The following is a 22,183-nucleotide window of genomic DNA, read 5'->3' on the forward strand; positions in this document are numbered from 1 at the left end:
AAATTACAGAGCTTATAACAGCAAACTATCTGACCCCAAAGCTTATGTTTCTTCCATTAATTATATTTATATTTTAGCTGAATGTATTATCCATATGTTCCCAGGATAAACTTCACACAGTTTGTCAGAGATTTATCCAAGCTTTCAGGCACTCTAAACTTCTTGTGGGAAAGTGAACCCATATTCATCATTGATTGTGGTTAATACTAATAAAATTTCAGGTGCATCTGTTTGTTTCTCTAAACATATCTATATTATCAGCCTTAAACAATTGGTTTACAGTGTTTAATATCAACCAAAAAACAATAACCATGCAATATTTCCTTGTTGCTCTATATATAGAGTGTGTGTGTGTTGGGGGGCAGGTGTTAGAAGGCGAGGTCTGTTTTGACATCTTCCCTTGGAAAATTTGAAAATGGATCTTCAGACTTCAGGCAAGTCTTGCAATGTGGTGGGGATGTCACTAGATGGCATGCCTACCTTGTGGGGGAACATAACCCGCTCACCCATCCATCCCCACCTAATATTGTTTTTCTTAAGGAAATGGGAATTCTTATTTCTCTGATAATAACTCCTGCAAGTAGGAATTTAGGTGGATTATTTTTGTATATAGTTCTTAAGTATTCAGTATGGATATGGATAAAATACTAAAGTAAATGAGAGGAAAATAAAATAATCTAAAATTGGAATAGCTACTTAGCATTACAAATGGAGTCAGGAAAGATTCCTACCAGTACAGAATTTGTACTGTACCATGAAGGTATATGTTGATTGTGTATCTTTGTTACCATGTACAATGACAAAGCCAAACAAAAAACAGACAAAATAGTTTACTGGTGCCCTAATTATTAAGCAAGGGACACTGGATTTTATTCAACACACAGTGAGGGACTTTTCAAATTTTAAGGAGCAAGAAAATTATTTGGTCAATTGAGTACCTCTTAAACATTATTTTATCTAAGATTATTTAAGAAATTTTCATAATACCTCAGCAAAAAGAATAGAAAGTAGAGACAAATGTCAATGACATTGAATGTAGAAAGTATAAATACAGGTTGATACAAAATGGATGTAAAGGTACTGAATGTCTGAGAGCCAGAGCTAAAGAGCTTGGATAAATAGATCATATTAGAAGCATTAACAGATACTAAAAATATAGGATGAAAAGTAAATGTTGATGGGACTATTAATAAATCCAATCTTAACATGTTTGAAATTTGGAAAATTTAGGTCTACAGCCAAAAGGAGGAGTTAAAACTGAGGATAAACTATTAAAATCCACACACATAAAGTTTTAAGAAATCAGATGAAATTGTTGATGAAGAGAATGTAGAAAGGAAAGCAAAAACAAGAGTAGATCCTTAAGAAGTGCCTACATTTAGAGGCTGTTTAGGAGAAATTCCAGAAAAGAGTTGTCAAAAAAGAAAAATTAAACTCAATTTTATTCAATCTTAAAAGAGAAGGGACTGTTAGAATTTGTGTAAGAGTATCAGATGCTACAAAAAAACATTGAGGAACTGAAAAAAGAACATGTATTGTTGATTGTTAAGACAGATGTGATTAGAATAATGAGAGTAAAATCTATATTCAAAAAGTTGAAACAAAGTGGGTGATGAGTGAGAACAGTGAGAGAAACCTGGCATTCTATGAATATTAGTTATTAAAGAAAGATGAAAAAAAGAGCACACTGCCTGAGAGATAGCTAGGTAAAAAAAAACCACAGTGCCTGAGAGATAGCTAGGTCAGGAGGGTTCTTTTTTAAAATAAGGAAAGCTTACTGGGGCTATTTAATAAAGCATTTCATTTGAGTGTCTTCCTTAGAACATTTCTAAATCTCAACGTGGGAAAACAGAGCTCTTGCCCACTTCTTCCTCATTTCTCAATTTCTTTATCATGAATGAATGGACAGCTTAAGTGGCCCTTTAATTGTTCAGTCATTAAATACTTCCTGTACTCTTATTAGAAAGAACTTAGCTCACAAGAGATATAATTTATTAAACTTCTTTAGTAGATGCTAAGAAAACCCTGTCAGTCAAAATAGAATTTACTGAAGTCAAATTTTTCAAGGTGTTTTTCTTAAATTCTTTCAGGATAATTACTTTTTTTTTTCTTCCTTGCATTTTTAAAAATAATGTCTTAAAAAAAACAAGCTGGAAGATTTCAAACAGTAGTAGTTTAACTTCCTACAAAGTAGTTAAAGAGTTCAATTTACTGGAACACAAAATGTTGTAAGAAACACAGTGTCTACTGCTTGCAAAAGGGAAAAATAAAATATTCTATCATACTGAGGCATCGGAAATAAGCAAATAAGAAACATAATACATAGATAAAGGCTTTACTGGCCTGTGATAATCCAGTTTCCTTAAGCTCAGTAAATGTTCAATAAATGTGTTTCTATGGTCAGGGCAGTTCTAAGTGGACAAAATGCTCTTTCATTTAATCCTCAACCGAAAAATATCTATCAACTATCTAACACATTGACGTATTATATTGGGTGACACAACAATAAAGCACAAAGTCCCTGCTTTTGAGGATTTCAAGGACTAGTTAAATTATTTGTACAAACACGATAATTCAATTGAAGTTGTTAAACTTCATTTGAATGGAATACTGTTTGCACAAAGAAGAAAATGACTAGGAGAAGAAAAGGGCTGAAAATGAAAGAATCACCTACAAAAGTGTATTTTGTCTAATGAAGCAAAGACCCCAAATGCATATTCATGAAGACATAGAACTGAAATATTGTATCATTCGTGGTTTAGGGGAAAAGAAGTTAGGCAGGAGGAGGCACTGCAGGAACAATCAATAGGAAGAAATGTCTTGCATTAGAAAATGATGAGAAAAACAAAAGTAAGTGTGAGTTGAAGATAGTATCAGTGAATAAAAATAGAGTAAGTAACTTTTGAGCCAGAAAAAAATATCAATTCATCATATGGTATGTGGGAATAGAGAAAATAAAATTTAATGCATATGACTTATTAAAGAGAGCAAAAATAGCTCTCAATATTACGATAACTAAAACAAATGTAAGAATATTAAATTCACATAGAAAGAAAAAGATTCTCAAACTAGGTAGTAACAAATACTAAGACAAAACAATATACTGTCAACTAAGCACTTTTAAATGTATACACACACAAAAGCATACTCATCTAGGATAATATATTTTAAATGTATTATTATGTATAATGCATATTATTGCATTATAAATTGATGACATACACTATGTATAATCCTGGATTGAAATGCTCTTGTGGGGGTTATAGACAGAAATCTCTAAAGCTAGGTGGAAGGTCTTTCCTGTTTCCTTTTTCACATTGTTTTCAAAACCAAGTCTGACATTACATAGATTGGTTACTCTGAAATTTATGCAAAGCTTAGTCAAGAGAAAAAGATGGGGTTGATGATGATTTTTCACAATTATTTCCTAATAATCTCTACTATTATCCAAACTTTTTCATAATTTAAAAGACTGGATAATGTTCAAAATAATATTGGGCTCTTTGTTTGCCTAGACAGAGATACAGATGGTTCTTGTTTTCTGAATATTTGTTACTTAAGCCTCTATAGTTACAATGTTTGTTAGAAAGCAAAAGCCCTCCCAAGTCAAAAATATTTACTGGTGAACTGGCTACTTATACAATAAATTCAAATCTAGATATTAAATATTCCATTCTACAAAATATTAATAACTATTATCTCCTAATCTGTCCACATCTTTGTACCTTGAATTTTTTCTGATTATCAGATATTCTAAACACATGGCAATAATATAATAAAAATATGATGCAGTTACCAATCTTTAAAAGGATGATGACACAGTAGTTTTTTATGCATTACATATACTATCTGATTTAATACTAACTACAGCTTAATTAAATAAGTTTTATTTCCATTTTAAACATCAGTAAATAAGGCTTAAGGCTTACAGAAGTAAAGTGGCTTTCCCAAACTCATACAACTATGAGGTAGACCGAGCAAACTCTATAGCTCATAAACGTACTATCCAAGCATCAGTCATCTTTAAATATATCTAATGAATTCCAAATATTTATAAAATAACTATAGTATTCTTAAGTTCTCTCCACAAGTTAAAGATGCCCAGTACTTTCACTTGCTTTCTTATATGAAAAGATTAGTGTTTCCCTATTTTCCACTGGACATATTATTTTGTGCTAAAATTGACCTAAAGTCAGACTTGGGGAGTAGGGCTCTCCCTCCTCGTGGAAGTGCCAATTATTCTGTGAGTGTTGCAGCCTAAGATTACTCATTAGAAGCAGCTGCAAAACACATTTGACTCTTACCACATCAACAATCCACTAGTATTACAACTAAATTCTATATCCCCCATTCCATGTTTACCCAATCCCTTCACCTGAATAAATACCAGCTATGTAATCTTTCTCCTAGTTAAATATCATTTTGGTATGTTTAGTCCATAATTCCACTTTGATCATCCTTTTTCTCCTGATTAATCATCCAGAGAATTGGAGAGCATACCATTACACACTCCTGAAAGGGCAGCCCATAGAAAATTCTGCAACAATGTATTAGAGATATTCTTGTTTTATTACTACTGAAAAATTACTGTTTTAATCAGCTATGAATCAGTTAAACAGTCATCAATGACTGTTGATCTGTTCACTTTGAAATCCTTGTTCACAAAGATAGTGTTACAATTTCTGAAATATCTTTCTGAATACATTATTAACAGTGTCATTTAATATTCCGGGGGCTTGATAGTAAGATCATGGCATAACACTAATGTGACATGGCATTTCCTTTATGACTCTAACGTTGGTTCCTACTTATTTCATCTTTCTCCTGCTTTACCTACTAACATGAAATTTACTCTAGAATTGTGTGGAATTGGTGTTAAGCTCCCTTATCTCTAATTCACAGAATCTGCCTATGAATAAACTTTAATTATATTCTCAGTATTAACCTCTCAGTAGTGTTGCAATTCTTTATTATCCAGCTGAGATTATATGTAGCTTCAGCAATCTAATCTGCAAGGTATCTCCATTTCCTGGGGAAAATTTTTCTTCAGAGAGAAGGCAGTTAAAGAAAGCTAACTTTTCTCTTCTCCCCAAGCAGGGATCCTATTACTTCCTTATTCTTATAGAAATGAGTAATCCCTTTCTTGTTTGTGTTTTCAGCTTTAATGTAGATAAATATATGGCCTCAATGCATAAAGAAAATATTCCTTCAATTGTTTTTAACATTCTATATGGTCTATTCAATATCAACTAATATGTCTGTCTATTTATTCAACAAACAACATGCTTTGTTGTTACTAATGATGCTAGTTGATAGTGTGAGATAAAAGTATGCTCTTCCCTCTGCTTAAAATGTGTTTCCTGCAGATTTACACATAGCTTGACCTTTGACTCCCTTCCTCTAGGTCATTTCTGACTGTCTTTTCAAAATTAGCTCAGTGCACCTCTGTTGCTTCCTATCCCATTATATTATATTTCCTTCCTAATACATACCATCTGAAATGGTTTCTAAATTTTTCTGTTTACATTTTTGCTGCCTGTCACACCCACATCCACTATGTGCAAGACAGGGAAATTGTCTCTCTGTTTTACCAATTGTTATCACTAGTACTTCTGGCAAAAGTTGTGATAATGCTCTTTTTCTTTAACCATGATCAATAATATGAGCACATCTTATACAGGGTAGTAGTAAATATCACCCATCTGTGAGCATACTGAACCCAAGGATTCATGAGCGAAAATGGAGAACTCATCACTTTTTCTCAGGTTCTACTTTCAACTCATGCCATGAGTCCACTAAGATATGCATGTTATGCTTTTCTCCTTCATCTCTTCTTTCAGAATTTCAGCACTCTTCTTTTATTAATTTTTATTTTAAATTTTCTTAAAATACATTCCCATTTTGTGTTGCTATAATAGAATATCACATTCAGGGTAATTTTAAATGAACAGATATTTATTAGCTCTCAGCCCAAGATCAAGGTACCAGTACCTAGGGGAGACATTCTTTCTGCACCATCCCATCATGCAAGGCCAGAAGGGCCACAAGACAAAAGAGGGCTGAACTTGTGCCTTTACAGTAACAGTAATGCTACCTATGCAGGTAGAGACCTCATGGTCCAACCACTTCTTAAGACACCCAGCTGTCAATATTATTACAATGACAACTAAATTTCTGCAGAGGAGATAACATTCAAGCCATAACAATACAAAAACATAAAATTTATTATCCTAAGAATTTTAAATATACAGACCAGTAGTGTCAGGTATATTGTCAATACTGTACAGCCAATCTCCCAACTTTTTCATCTTGCAAAACCAAAAGTCTATACCCACTATAAAACTCCCCATTTCCCTTTCCCCCTACCCCCAGCAACCACCATTCTATTTTTTCATTTCTGTGACTTTAAGTAATGTAGATTCAGATAAGTGGAGTCATACAATATTTGTCTTTTTGTGACAGCTTGTTTCATTGACCATAATGTCCTCAAAGTTAGTCCATATTGTAGTATGTGTCTGAGTTTCCTTCAAGAGTCTGAATAATACTCCATCGTACATACATCCTACATTTTGTTCTCCATTTATCTAGTCTCGGACAGTTGGGTTACTTCTACATTTTGGCTACTGTGAGTAATGCTGCTATGAACAGCAAATATATACAAATATTTTTTCAAAACTCTGCTTTCAGTTCTTCTGGTCATACTCCTAGAAGCAGTACAACTACTAAATCATATAGTAATTCACTATTAATTTTTTGAGGAACTGCCATATTGTTTTTATTGCATCTGAACCATTTTAAAATCCTCTAGAGTGAATAAAGGAATAGATTTCTCTACACCCTTGCCAACACTAGTTATGTTGTACTTTTTGGACATTAGCCATCTTTCTTCTTCTTTCTTCTTCTTCTTCTTCTTCTTCTTCTTCTTCTTCTTCTTCTTCTTCTTCTTCTTCTTCTTCTTCTTCTTCTTCTCTCTCTCTCCTCTCTCTCTCTTTTCTTTCTCTCTCTTTTCTGTAAGAAAGAACTTCTCTGTAAGTTGGAAAGAAGGTTCAGACTAGTCTTTTCATATTTGCAAATTTCATGATTAATTGTGAGATTTAACTTTAGAGGAAAATATGTTTGGGGTTGCTGCTTTGTTTTAGACATTGATTAGGTTATTTTTGCTGTATAAAACCAAATTTTCATGTATCTGTCCTTTTGAATAACTAACTACATGGACAGTAGCGATCTTATGAGTGTGAAGTTCAGTTGACCTTTTAGAACTCTAAAGATCATCTAAAATATTCTGAGATCCTGCTATTTGCTCTTTACCACTCAGAGCTGTCATCATTTTCTTTCTTCCTTAGTTAGTTACAAAAATAACTCCAATTCCCTCAACCCTCAAAATTTCCACCTAAACCAAATGGCCTTTCCAAAGTATATTGTTTCAAAACTTGAATAGCATTCTCCCTAGAGATCCCAGTATGCAACCACAACAATCCCTTAAACTATGTAGGGCCTAGACAGCTACTATATAAGAGGAGGAATTCAGATGCATAATACTCTAAGTCTCTTGTTAAGAAAACATGTAAACTATAAATTCCGTAATTTTTCAGAGGGTTAGTCCTCTTTTTTGTAAGACAAGCAAAGGGCATTAGATGACAACAAAGATCATCTCAATTCTAGTACTTCATAAATTATTGAAGTATATAAAGTCATGAATTAAGTATGTAAAATTAAGAACATAGCATCTAGAAACCATGGAAAAAACATAAAAGGAAGAAAAATAAAATAAACTCAAATCAGTAAACAAAAACAATATGAAGTATCTGTAATCATGATCAAGAAGAAAACAAGAAGCAAAAATTTTAAAGAATATTTGAGTAAGTTTGGAGAAGACGATCTATTTTCTTTAAAGACACACATTAACAAATTGGTGAGGTGAACTTAGAAGTACTTTGGTACCTTCTGAGATGAAGACCCAGGAGCAGTGAATGTTGATGGCAATGATTTTGTCCTGCTGGGGAGCCATGCTCACCTGCCAGGAGGTTTTGAAGTCTCTGAGATGTTTAGAGGATGCCTTGTCAAATTTATGGGTATTCAGAATCCCAAGTGGACTGTTTCTTCACAATATGTATCACCTGAAGTCCCCAGTTCTGAGCACTTTGTTGATTTCTCTAAATTTTGGGTGAGAGTAGAAAAGAAAATCTAGAGGCAAATTTGGAAAGAAAAGAAAAGAACACCTTCCAAATTGTTAGCAATTTTCTGGATTTCAGTCAAGAATAACCCAGATCAGTTTTTAGTTTTTATTACACTATTTATTAGATATGAATTTCAGTGCTAGAAATCAACTTCTCTTGAGCCTTCAATGAATGTATCACAATGACAGACATTTCATATTTTACCTTGAAGAGTAATTGTACTAAAAATTTATAATTGTATTCTCCAATGTTTAAGTTATCCAATTATGTTAAAATTTGAATTTCATAGGATTATAAATACTATTTCACAACACTCCTCAAATACTTCCAGAAGAATCTGAAGTGAGTCTTCTTGCTAATGTCATGTAGGAATTTTTCTCTCAACTTTAGTTCCTATAAGTAAGCAATGATACTTAAAGATTCCATGTGAAAACCCTAGAGGATTATGATAGTTCTTTTCTACTGTCTACTCAAAATATTGTGAACGTGTAGATATTGACAAACTGGCATGGCTGTCTCTCACTATTGCCTTTGAAATGAATCAATTATTTCATACATTTGAGCAGATTTGAAGCTTCAACCTTCTGAGAGGCAGACAAGAGGTGTTTTCCCACAGCCTAAAGTTTATTACAAAGAAGTAGTCAGAGTCTTCTTACAACCTCTTCTACTGTAGAAATCCAACTAGCCACAACACCCTTTCCTCATTAAAGTGAGCTCACAGACAAGTCATTTTCTGATTTTAGTTGAGATTCCTCACAAGAACTTTAAACACCGTTATGTTCAAAGTGTGTCAACCTTACAAAGTTTTGAGAAATGTGAACAATGTTATCAAAGTGATTGTCATTTAAGAAGAGAATTTAGGAATCACAAATGATGTTTCTACTATTATCCCAAGGGAAGGAGGAGAAAGCTTTAATGTGTCATACACTAAACTATCCTGGGTCTTCAAAGAGAAATTTAACCGAAATACTTGGAACTCAGTTATACAAGAAAAGTTTAGTTAAGAGTGTAATTAGTAGGAAGACGATTAATGTAGCATACCTACACTTTAAATGAAACTACATATAGCTACCTGAATTATGGTAAAAGAATTAAAATTAAACATACAAATGATAATGTTAAAGTATTTTAGTCAAATATGTTTTGACATAACAGTTGGTCCTTGTCAGGTCAATAAAATTTACTTGAGTAATAGTTCTCCTAGCAACATGGGCCAAGAGTGAGTGTTTTTTCCCTTTGTTTTTTAAATTCCAGCTACTGATTAAGAACATAAGCATTTGCAAACTAGGTCAGACTAGAAATCTCTGTCTCTTTTTCATAATAACGTTTGCGATAGCGGGCCAGCCAAACATGATTCTGATTTACTTTTAAAACCAAATTTGAATCTGTAATTTATTAATAAATCTCTGAGCTCATTTTGAACTTAAATATATTCTCAACCCCCCTACTCCTCCTTTTGAATATCTTTTATTTACTACCCATGTCATAAAGTGTTACACAATAACCTCTTTTTTCTTGTGTAGTCTTTTAAGCTGTTCTTAAACTATCGAAGATTATTTTATTTTGAAAGGCAATAAAATGTTTGAATACTATCTTCAAAGTGAAACAAATGTTCCTATTGTTCAAATTAGGAAACCTGAATAATTGAAATTAGAAAACAAACAAAATTTATGTGCTAGGGTCAACTCACAGTCCTCCTCAAGAGTATTACATATTTTTAAGTTTGCTTCATGATCAGTATTTGATCATGTCCCCTTTCTCTTTCCCTTTCTTCCTTCTCTCTCATATATGTAATATTTTATATGAATGTATCTATGTTTATGTGTACGCATGTGTGTATATGTATACACACTATATGTATAATTATAAATATAAGAAACTTCAAACAAAATATATGAAATTTAAAAAGATTTTTTATCAAAGTCATGTTAACATTATTGTTTTACTTCAGATTTAAGGTTTTTGTATAATTTGATGAATATAAAATTATATCTAATTCTATTTTCACCTTTCTAAGGTTGAGCTTTTAGTTTTCTGCATTGTTAGTAACTATCACTCTACTTTGTCTGTGAATTCTATTTAGCCTTTACTCAAGCTTCTTTTTTTTTAAATTTTTTGCAACACTGGGGTTTGAACTCTGGGCCTTGTGCCCTCACTTGAGCCAATCCTTTTGACTTTAGTTATGTTTCAAATAGGGTCTGACTTTTTCTCGTGGAAATCCTCCTACCTATGCCTTCTCCATAGCTGGGATTACAAGTGAAAACCACCACTCCTTGATTGAATTTTCAGATGAGGTCCCACTAACTTTGCCCTGGCTGGTCTCAAAACATGATCCTCCTAATCTCTGTCTCCTGAGAAGCTGGGATTGCAGATGTGAGCCATAATTCTTGCTCCTCCTTTGCTTAGTTTTACATGGAATTATCTTTTCATCTTTATTTTTATATGCATTGACATTGTAACTTTATTGTATCTTTCTTGGTAGAGAAGGTTTTAAGTATAGAAAATCAAATCTATATTTTCTAAGTAAATTATGTTTTATACATGCCAGTATTACAAAAATGTTATCATATATTTTAACTGAGAACTTAATAGCATAAATGGTGCTTACATTTTAAATGTATTTACATTTTGTTTTTGTGTCAGTTTTGTTTCTAAGTAGACTGAAATTTTCACCATTATCATTAATTAAAAGCTTTTCCATGCTGGTTTGAAGTAAATATTTTACTTTAAATTTCCATACGTAGGTCAGTGTGGACTCTGTTCTGTACCGCTTATCTAATTGGTCATTCTTTAAGCCATTCAAAACCATAGTTTATATGTATATTTTTTTCCTCTGTTAGCCATGTCTGCTTCTCCTCCCTAAAATTGTCATTGCTATGATACATTTTTGTATTTCAGATTAATTTCCAGTTGAAAATCACATTGAGATTTTCATTATTTCATTGAAATTATGGATCAATTCTGGAAAAACATTTTCACATGGCCTAAGACCATTTGACTATATTTATTGTAATTTTCTTTCAGTAAAATTTATTAATTAAATCTTACTTCTCTATGTAAGCTCATTCCTATACATACTGCATTTTTGCTGATGTTAGGAATGAAACTTTTTGTTCACAGTAATCTCCAATGGAAAATAACATTTAACATCTATTTTCTAAAAAATTAGATTGAAAATGTTTTTATCTTAGTCCCTCAGAAATGAGAAGCGGTATAACAGCCTAGAGCAGTTAATTGTAATAAGTAGAAAAGACAAGAGGTTAGATCCCCAGTATTAGTATTAGAAAGTAGAAGTTCTTCCCAAGTGAATAAGAGATGAACAGTGGAAGAGGAGGGAATGAAGTATGACTTGACCTAATGATTCCCCCATCAGCGGGATATTCAGTAGAGTAGGAAAACAGTACAGCACAATGGCAAAGGCTTCGGCAGGGTTAAAGAGACTTGCAGAATGGAGTTGTCTATTTCACATTTCCTTTCAGGTATTGGGAGAAAGAATCTCCTCGGAGGTTGGCCTGAGCCAACATAGGTAGCCAAATCAAATTAAAATATATCAGTGTGGCATGTTGAGATAAATAAGTGAATACATGACAGAAGGGAGGTTGGTGGGAGGGTGAATGGATAGATAGATAGATAGATAGCTAATAGATCGGTAGATAATAGATAAGCTACACCAGAACTTCTTCTGTTTTGTTTCATTTTGTTTTGTTTTGCTCGATGGCTGCCATGTTCCTTGGAAAAAGTCCAAATGTTCCCATGGAGCCCTGTAAACATGCAGCTGGTAATTTTAATTCCCAGTGTACCATGGGGTTTGCAGTAAAACAGCTTCCATATCCTATGATTTGGGGAAGATAAAACTATCTTAGCAAAAAAACTGAAGACTACTTCAGTGATGATAAGGACTCCTTTAGGGCATGGCTGAGATTCTGTACTGTTAATATGCCTTGCCTAACAACAAATGAAAACACCAAAGCACAATGATGCCAATAGAAGCAGTCATGTTTTTTATTAGCCTCAGATTTTGTAAGATTCTAGAGCACAGCCCCCATGATAAAAAGGACAAGCATTCTACAGTAAAGGGTAGAACACCCAGGGAAAACAGCAGGGATCCAATTTTCTCATTTCTCTGAATCTCCATGAGCGACATAAATGTGTCCGTCTTTTTAGGGGGTCATGTTTTATCATCAATGTTGGGAATACTTTTAAGAATAAAAGAAGAGCATCATGAATATTTAAATTTATATATTTTTAAAATATTTATTTTCTGATAAGCTTTTATACTGGTGGTTGAATAAAGTAGTTCTAAATTTATTTATTTATTTACTTATGGTACTGGGAATTGAACTCAGGTGCTAATAAGCAAGCACCCTACCACTTAAGTCACACCTGCAGTTCTTTAAATTAACTCTAAGTGTAATCTTTTCTAAAGATATAGATGTAGGGAGATAAAAGCAAATCAAAATAATTTGGAATCATCTTTAAAATTGCAATATTTGTTACTAAATTTGAAATTGTTAACAGTGTCAATTGATTCTGCTGTGTACACTGCGATGTCTTAATGCATAAAATATTCTCTTCTTGACTAGGAAAAAGGAATAGAAAGTGAAGTCCTAAAATGTTGAACATCTTCCCTTAAGTCATTGAACTTCCTGAAAGAGATTGAGCTGTCTTTAATTGGTAAATTTAAGTTCCTCTCCCTTGAGTCCACCTCAGTTAGGTGAAATAGAAGTAACTTATAACAACATGAGAAGTTATAAGCAGCCAGGCGCCTGTGGCTCAGGCCTGTAATGCTAGCTACTCGGGAGTTAGAGATCCAAAAGATCATGTTTTGAGGCCAGACTGAGCAAATAGTTTGTGAGACCCTATCTTGAGAAAACCATTCACAAAAAAGGGCTGGTGGAGTGGCTTGAGGTGTAGACCTTGAGTTCAAGCGCCAGGACCACACACACACACACAAAAGTTATAAACAAATGAAAATGAATGTGACTGCTTTTCACATCTAAGCAGTATATATTTAGTTTTAATGCTTCATCTACATAAGTGGATTCAACCTCATCCTCATAAGCTCTAGCAAATGTTATCAAAGTCTTTCATAGTTCTAGCACTTCAAATAGGTACTTATATAGAACAGGCACTCAGTAATTGCTTATTAAATTAATTAATGAGCTAAATTAATTCCAAGACAACATTTAATGATAATATTCTTTTCTTATTTGGTAATATTTGAATGTTCTTATTAATAAGGTTTTTTAAACAATGATGTTAATTTTTAGAACAATTTTAGGTTCACAGAAAAGTGAAAAGAAAGTACAAAGTTCTCATATGCCACCAGCCCCTCTCACCATTCTGCACCAGAATGCACACTGATTATCACTGCTGAGCCTGCATCAATACACCAGAATGTTGGGCATTCTGGGGGGTTTTGTCAAATGCCATAGTGTCACATATGCACCCACTATCAAACAGAATGTTTTCATTGCCCTAAAACTCCTACATAATCTACCTATTATCCCTCCCTCTCTCTTAACTGGGCAGTCACTGATTTATTCATTTTTTTTACTGTCTCCATGGATTTTCCTTTTCCATAATAAATTAACTTAAAATAATACAGTGTGTAGCTTTTTTATATTGGTTTCCGTCACTTAGTAGTATGCATTTTAAAGTTCCTCCACATCTTTTCATGGTATGATAACTTATTTTTTTAGTGCTGAATGATATTTCTTTATCTGGATAGAACGCAGCTTAATTATCCATTCACCTCTTGAAGGACAAGGTGGCTGTTTCTAAGTACTGGCAATTATGAATAAAGTTGTTTTAAGCATGTGATGATTTGTGTAGACATAAGTTTTTGACTCCTTTAGGCAAATAACAAGGAGCACAATTTCTAGTCTAGATGTTAAGAGTATTTTTAGTTTTGTAAGAAATTGCCAAACTGTCTTTCAAAGTGGATGCACCATTGTTGTACTTGACCAGCAATAAACAGAAGTTCCTGCTGTTCTGCATCCTCATCAGCATTTGATGATGAGATGGATTTGAATTTTGGTCATTCTAATACAGTGTGATCATGTCTCATTGTTACCTTAATTTTTAACTAGCTAATGTCAAGTGATAATTTTTTAAAGATTATAAATTTAGACATGAGATCTATAGATCATGCACACTACCAATAACTTACAGTAAAAAACAAATTCAATATATTTTTTTAAATATGCTGTTTTTACTCAATGACAGGAGAGTGGAATGAGATTGAGAATTTGCATACTCTTTTAGAGGGTTGAAAAGAAACTGGTAAAATTGTATTTCAATCTTTTAACTATTGTAAACTTCCATATTTTATTAATTACATGTCTATTTAAAATTTTTATGCTTCAAATTATGAGTAAGTACATGCCACAAATATATTTTTCTAATGTATGAATGAAAATGTATGTATTTTAAAAAATTATAATTAAATCCACTTTAAGTTCCCCACTCACCAAACCTGATTGGCGTATCATAAATTCCTCAGGATATCCTTTCCATCTTAGGGGTATGCAACAATCTGGGTCTCTTTGAATCTTAAACTAACGTGTATTGGGCTAGACTTTCCTTACTGCTATTCCTCCTTTTGGGCATCAAAGCCACTACCACATCGGCTATCATTCTGCCACTGCCCAGTCTGGATTAGCTCAGAGACGTCCCACAAGATCTCTCAAATTTTCAACTACATCTTTTTATCCAATTACACAGATATTTGCACTGCTAAGGTCCATTTGATATTCCTCTGCTCCTACAGCATTACATGAATTAATACAATCATAAATGTTTATGTATATTTACATCTCTTTCTAGGCTTTATCATTGTTTCCTTTGATCAGTTTTTCTGTTTCTATAACAGTACCAAATACTTCTTATTGTTTTCTTTTACAGTGCATTTTAGTTAGATTTGTCTGGCTGAATTTATTTATATCATAGTTGGAGTTCATCTGTTTTTGACTATGCCAAAGATTGAATGTCTCCTAAATATTCCTGACATATGATCTCGCAGACTTTACTTGACAGAAAATTATTAATTTAACAATTTCATGACCAGACAATTCTATGTTCTTATTTATGATTAGTTGAAATGTATATTTTTGTATTTTCTATTTTCTTTTGTTACTTGCCTGTCCTTACCATTCTCTTCACAAGGCATTCCGTAAGACTTTTCTGTAGGTTTTTTCTTCCTTTATGTATTATCTTTCTTGTTAATCTCAGATTTCTGTAATTTTAATTATCATGTATAGATATGTGACTCTCAAACCTAAATCTCCAATCCTGAACTCACTTTCAACATATAAATTCATGATTTCAACTATTTTCAATATGTAAGTCAATGTGGAACTTGTTAGCATCTTATACTAGCATCTTAAATTCAGTGTAACCCAAAAAAAGTCATCTTGCACACATACACTTTTCTTCTTTCCCCCCCCCTCTTCTCTTCTTTTTTGGAGACAGGGTTTTGCTCAATAGCCTAGGCTGATGTTGAACTCACAATCGTCCTGTCTCCACATCCAAAGTGCTAGAATTGAAGACATGCACCACCATACCCAGCTCCCTTTCTCTATTCCTAATTCAAACAGCCCAGCACCTGCTATAGGCCACATACTGGCTTAAGTATAGAAAAATATGACAGGAATTAAAACTGGCTTAAAAAATAGGTCTTTGTCATAAAATTTAAATGCTAGAAGACAAGACAGAGAAACAAAATAAAGATGGGATGAATATATAAAATGTCTGGTAAGGATAAATACTATGAAGAAAATAGAGAAGAAAGATGCATTGTAGACTAATGAGAAGAAAGGTGTTGTGTTAGATGATCAGAGAAAGCTGCTCTATTGGTGTGAAATGTGAGATATAAGGGACTAAGGCACAGCCATCTGTCACTGATATAGACTATAAACTGAAAATTTCAACTTTTTGTTTTTCTGTAAATATATATTAAGTGCCAATTTTGGCAAAATAATCTATGGAAATATTACCTCTGATTTATGCTCTTGTTGAACAGTTGAAGAAGAGTAAGAGGGCTTTTGTTTGGTTTTGCTTTCTTAAAAAAGGCAAATTAGCTTTTAGCCTCTGAAGGTAGCTTCTCAAAGGCTAGTTGTGTTATCAGTAAATGGTATTTTCAGAAGATCTTGGTCCTTGTGTTCCAAATGGAAGAATCCAAGCAGAACACATGGATGGGATGAGGTAGAATAGCTTCATTGAGGGAAAGGGATTCACCTGGCCGGGGTCTCTTGGTAGGTTGTTTTTATACTAGCTTGAACTTGGAGGTGGGGAGACAATGGCATTACATGGCTCCTCTCACTTTTGGGCTAGAGGGAGGAGCCATTGAGCCAAGAGAGGGAGCAATCCCAGACTACCCATAACCTAACATGCCTGAAACTCCCCCTGTGGGACAATATTCCAAAAATTCTTTTTGGGGGTTGCTGAAGGGGGATGGTCCATCTCTGATAGCTGTTTCAAACTGACAAGGTGCTGTAGACGCTACCTATTAGCAATATTGTCCCCTTCCTATTGCTGTCCCTGGGGACTTGAACAGTGACATTCATAGTCTGAATCTTTGTCCAGTCCAATTCAGATTGATCATGGCTATCTTGTCCACCTCTGGAAGTTGACAGCCCTGTTATGTCATGGTTTGTATCTTAAAGGCTTTTATTCTGGAAGAGATAAGTTTGGTTTAGAAGGCATGTCCTGAACATCAGTAATAATAGGAACATCAGATAGGGCCCTGCTGGTGTGGTAGGAAGGATAAAAGTAATTTTAAAAAGTAATAGAGTCTTATGGTTACTTATAAGTGTTTATATCTGTAGCTATTTTTAAGTCTTAAATGGCCCTCTATTTTGGACTGTCATTATAGTGGGCAGTTAAGGCTGACTACGTTAAGGGGCCAGGTGTACCAGGGGGCAGGTGTAAGTCAAGTTACAGAGTGAACATCAATGAGTCAGTCCTCTACAGAAAGGAGACTCACAGCATCCCTAGGCAGAAGTTAGATACATTGAAAGTTACATTGCCTTTGCCTAAACAGAAGGCTTTGGCCAAAGACAAGAGTCTGCCTTTTGCCAAAAGTCTAGAAGGCTTAAATATTAGAGCACATGCATAAGAACCCCTTTAAAAAAAAATCTCTTGACTTTAGTTACTTTTAGGTCTGGTATAATTGACTTCTTCTGGATCTGGAGAAGTCTCTTCATTTGTGCCATCCTTTTGAACTGTCTCAGGTGACTGAACACCACTTGTTTCTCCAAGAAGCTGGAGGATGCTCATCACTTGCAGGTCGCATCCTCTTAAACTGTTTCTCTGTCTCTTAAAATTTTGCCAATTTGGCAGTCTTGTCCCTTGGTGCAAGAGTGACTTCTCCCAGACAGTCCAGAAGGACAGAGTTTGTCCCACCGAGGAGGGAGATTAACATATCACATCAGAAGTCAATGCCAACACAAACTTTTTGGCCAAATTGAACAACAAAGAGACTTATCACAAAAACTGCTCTTATTCTGGGCTTCATTAATCTAATTGTTTGTCCCATAGGGGAGGTACCGACACCTTTAAATTGTGTAAAGTGTTACCAGGTAACAGTTATAAAGCTTTTACAAGGAAAATTCAAAATGACCCCAATACTGAAGAATATCTGTTCTGGATGACAGATAAGATTTGTCAGAGTCATTTTTTATGGGCTTGTCTGTAAATGTTTTGTAGGGTCAGAACTAATGACAAAACTTAAAGTAACCAGGGTTAATCACAGTTTAAACCTTGAATTTTGATTAGGTAAAGCAACAAGTTAGTGGTTGACAGTACTGTCAATACAGTATTGACATTTAAAAACCCTAAATTTTCCAATGGTTGGGGGAAAGCAGTGTTAGTAATTTTAATAGCCCCAATTTGATGCCCAATTGCATATTATATATTTAAAACAATGTTTATCTACCCAATGTCAGACAAACAAATATTTATCTTATGAACAGATGTCAGACAGGCCATTTATCTGACAGACAGATGTCAGGCCTAAATGGCAGAACTTTTAGCATTTGTCATAAAGAGCAGAAATGTCAAAGATCTTACTTAATAGAATATACCTTAGATAGAAGAACTATATCTGTTTATATGTAATTATTTTTAACTCTGTAAATGATTTTGTAACATTTAGATACAAGGCACTAGCAGTATTAGAACCATTTAAAACAATTTTTACTTAGTTTCTTTTTTAGTGTTACCAGAAAAATACCTTAGGGTTTAGGCAGGATGTAAAGAATAGTAAATAATTTTAAATAGGCTATGAAGAGAACTAGTTATCTTATTTTTTATTTTATTTTTTCTGTTAGTAGGATCAAAGCATCTCCCAATACTTAAGGATACAGCCAAATGAATAAGGTGACTTCCCTTATGCTGGAAAGAGAGGGAAGGGAAGGGGGAAACTCAATTCAAACTTCCACCCCTGCATGAGCGATCTTGAATGGAATTCTCTGTGCTGCCTGGTAGAGAGTGAGAGAGGAAAAGGAAAGGAGGAAAGTTGCCCTTTTAGAGCGAGAGAACAAGAACTTTCGAGATCCATGAAGTGTTGCTCTTGTATCTTGAAAGCCTAAGTACAGGTTCCTGTGGTCTGTTTCCATCAGACATCTCTGGAGTAAGTGAGTGGCAGGGCATCCTATTGCACGACTCAACCATTCTCCTAACGGCCCTCCTCTTCTACCCCTGCACAAGGGTTTCTAGATCAGATGCTGAGCCTGAATGTTTAACCAACTATTAAAACATCAGAACTATTATGCACTGGGCAAAGAGACTGATACCAAAACAACATGTAAAATGAAAAGAAAACAATATGTAGGAAGACAATTTAGTGAGTGCTAAAGGGAAAACATTTTAATATGAACTGTTGTAACCAGTACAAAATTAACTATAAATCCAAATTGCACCAAAGCACATGGTCAGTTTTTATATTAGGCCATGGGGTTGTAGTCACCTTGTAAACTGAGAAAAATGGTGGAACATGTACATTTTAAAGTAATAATCCAATTTAGATTAATGTTTTAAACAATTAGATAAAGAAACAGAAATAAGGGGATAAGCATAAAGTTAGGAGATCCGATGACTGAGAATCATGGCTTGGCTGTTAAGAAATTCCATCCTAGACTGCTGATGTAAACAAACAGAATGACTTGGGACATAGAGCAGGATTTCTGTTAACCTGTATGTAGTCCCTGGAACCCAAAAATAACAGGCACATGATTTAGTATTTTAGGATTAGTTACCTTTTTTGTAGACTCTTAAAAACTTAAGGTTTTATCATTCCATCTGGAGGGTGAGCTTTTCTTTAGTTTTAGTAAAATTTTGTATCAGCCTATAGCACCAAAAGATCTTGATAGTTTGATAAAATAGAAACCCATTTTTTGAACACACATTAGTACCTTAAATTTTGACATTAGAAAACTTTTAGGAAAACTTCAATTTATAGCCAACTCAATTATACATACATAAACTTATAAACCTTAAGACCTTGAATTTGTACTTGAAACAACCTTTGTAAAAACCTGAATTTAGATAACATTGTTTTTAATAAAGTTCTTAGTAAACTTATACCTTAGAATACTTAGGAAGAAAATTGAATTAAACCTTTTTTTTAATAATAGCAATCCACAAATCACATGGGTCAATAAACCTAATTATAAAAGAGTTAAATGTAAATTATGCTTATGATAGAATGAAACAAAGATGATTGTCCATAATTTTTTAGTCATCAGGCAGAGTACAGTTAGGCCTGGGTGGAATTAGAACTTTAGATAACTTTTGAGACAGTTGTACACATTAACTTTATAAAAGTAGTTTAAGAACAACCCTAAAAACATCTACACACACAAACACACAATTAATCTAGGCATGCTAAAGAATAAGCACACAAAATGAGCTCAAAATTTACTTGCCACAAGTACTTAGGAGACAGAACAAGACATACACAGAAAGCACACAATGACACAGTGACATAAAAAATAATCACATTAGAGTGTACTTTCAAGTCAATTTTTGTCATTGTCTTTAGTAGATTAGTCAGCTTGATTCCTAAGTAGTTTACAACAGATTTCTAATACAAACATAATACCCTTCATCCAATCCTTAACAGACCAATGCACTAAAAACAACATGTATAGAAACTATATTAATCTAGAGAATTTTAACCACAAGTTAGTTGTAATTTTCCTAGAGGAAGGTAAGATGGCATCACCATCCCTAGGGAGTGGCAAGATGATCTTGAACACTGGTAGCTTCATTATGGTGGCAGCATTTCTTGTGACCACATGGTCTTTCTAAAGGGTCTCTCAAATGGAACACAAATACATGCCATATGCAACATACAGGCTCCAAATAGCAATCTGTTGTAGGAATAAAAGATATCTCCCTCCGAGGGACAGGTGTCCATATGGGTTAGTCATCCTAATGGAAAGGCCAAATAATTGAAGCAAGCTAAGGTGGGATCTAAAAGGTTTTGTTATCAAGTGATGTGACATCATTTGATAGTTTTGGAGAATGAGTCATAGGTTGTAGAACTTTTTGTTTTTGAATATAATATCCTTTTAGTTTTAAAGGCTTATCTAAATTTAGGATTACTAACACTAGGGCAAATGGCTGTAAACCTTTAAGCTTTGAGGGGCTTTATTAGTATCCAGTTTACTCCAGGTGTTTCTAATTAGATTCTGGGTTGCCTCATACAGAAGCTTTGTTATTACCTAGAAAACCAAGAATCCAAATCCTGTAGAACCTAGCCATTTACAGATCTACAATTTGGAAAGGACCTTAAAGAAGTTTAGAATTTGACATACTACATAGAGAACAAAGTTTCATTAATTTTAAAATAAAAATAATTAATTGCTAAGAACAAAACCTTTAATTCAATTGCCTATTCAAAATACCTACACATAAGGAGTCATTTGTTTTAATGTTTTGACTGTAAGTGAGGCTAATTTAATCAATAGAAAACAGTTGAAGTTAGAATTTTTTAAATGTTTATTGTATATCGCATTTTAGAATAAGAATTATGATGGACAGCATTAATTAGAATGTATTTAGAACTTGTATTTTAGTGAAAAAAATGACATCTTACTAATAGAATAAATTTCTCCTTTAAATTTTGCCTTTAGGGTAAATGAATTTCAAATAAGTTATAATGTTTTTTATTACAGACATACTTGATGGGTGACCAATGCCAAATCCTTAATTAAATGGCAGTGCTTTTAACTTTAGAAAACATACTTAAGAGAATTTAAATACATTTAACATTTAAAGACAGCAACAATGAACATCACAGCAATGCAGATGTAGCCTATATGTTAATTTAGATTTTACCTTTGAATGGAATTTAGAATCTTTGGCTAAGATAGGCAGACAAGTCCTTGTTTTCCCTGGGACAAGGGAATGTGACTTCAGGGAGAGCATTGTCCTCAACTCCCTGTAGGCTATCGGAGCAAGGAGAGCATAGGAGTGAATTGGAATGAGGTGTCTAGGGCAGACAGGAAGGGAGTGGATTAGAGGAGGAAGACAGAGAAGGTTGCAGATAGGAAGAAGGCAGTTTGGCCAGGAACAGGACCTTGGTCACAAGAGGTGATGACCTTTTTAAAAAAAAAAAAATTGTTTTGCTCGCCAGAGCAGGGGCTGTGGACCCAAGTCTTGGGGGCATGTACCTCCCTCCTGTCACTATCATTGCTTTGGGGCTGGGGAGCCATCCATGCAAGGTATAGCTGTGGAGAGCACATGTGGTCCCAGTGGGCTGCTGGGCAATTGCCCGCCTTGTCCCCAGTTCTCCAAGCCTCCCTGGCCTTCAAACTGGCCATGATGCTGCTGTGATTTGCACTTCCTGTATCAGCCAGGTGAGGCATTGGGCCCCTTCCAGCTGCAGGCTCTTGGACAGAGGCTGCCGGCCTGTGCAGAGAACCTGAGCATGCACAAGCGCATACACAGATGCTGTAGTCCCTTCGCATGCTGCAGCCGTAGCTGTAACTACTGCAGCA

General features: G+C 34.2%; 1 protein-coding gene across 13 annotated transcripts in view; it reads left to right on the forward strand.

The window, feature by feature from the left end:
• Glra3 (glycine receptor alpha 3) overlaps positions 1–22,183 on the forward strand; it is a 381,512-nt gene that overhangs the window by 308,659 nt on the left and 50,670 nt on the right. The gene's annotated exons all lie outside the window — the stretch shown is intronic.

Source organism: Castor canadensis, chromosome 14, assembly GCF_047511655.1.
Source record: "Castor canadensis chromosome 14, mCasCan1.hap1v2, whole genome shotgun sequence".
In the NCBI taxonomy this organism is placed as follows: domain Eukaryota; kingdom Metazoa; phylum Chordata; class Mammalia; order Rodentia; family Castoridae; genus Castor; species Castor canadensis.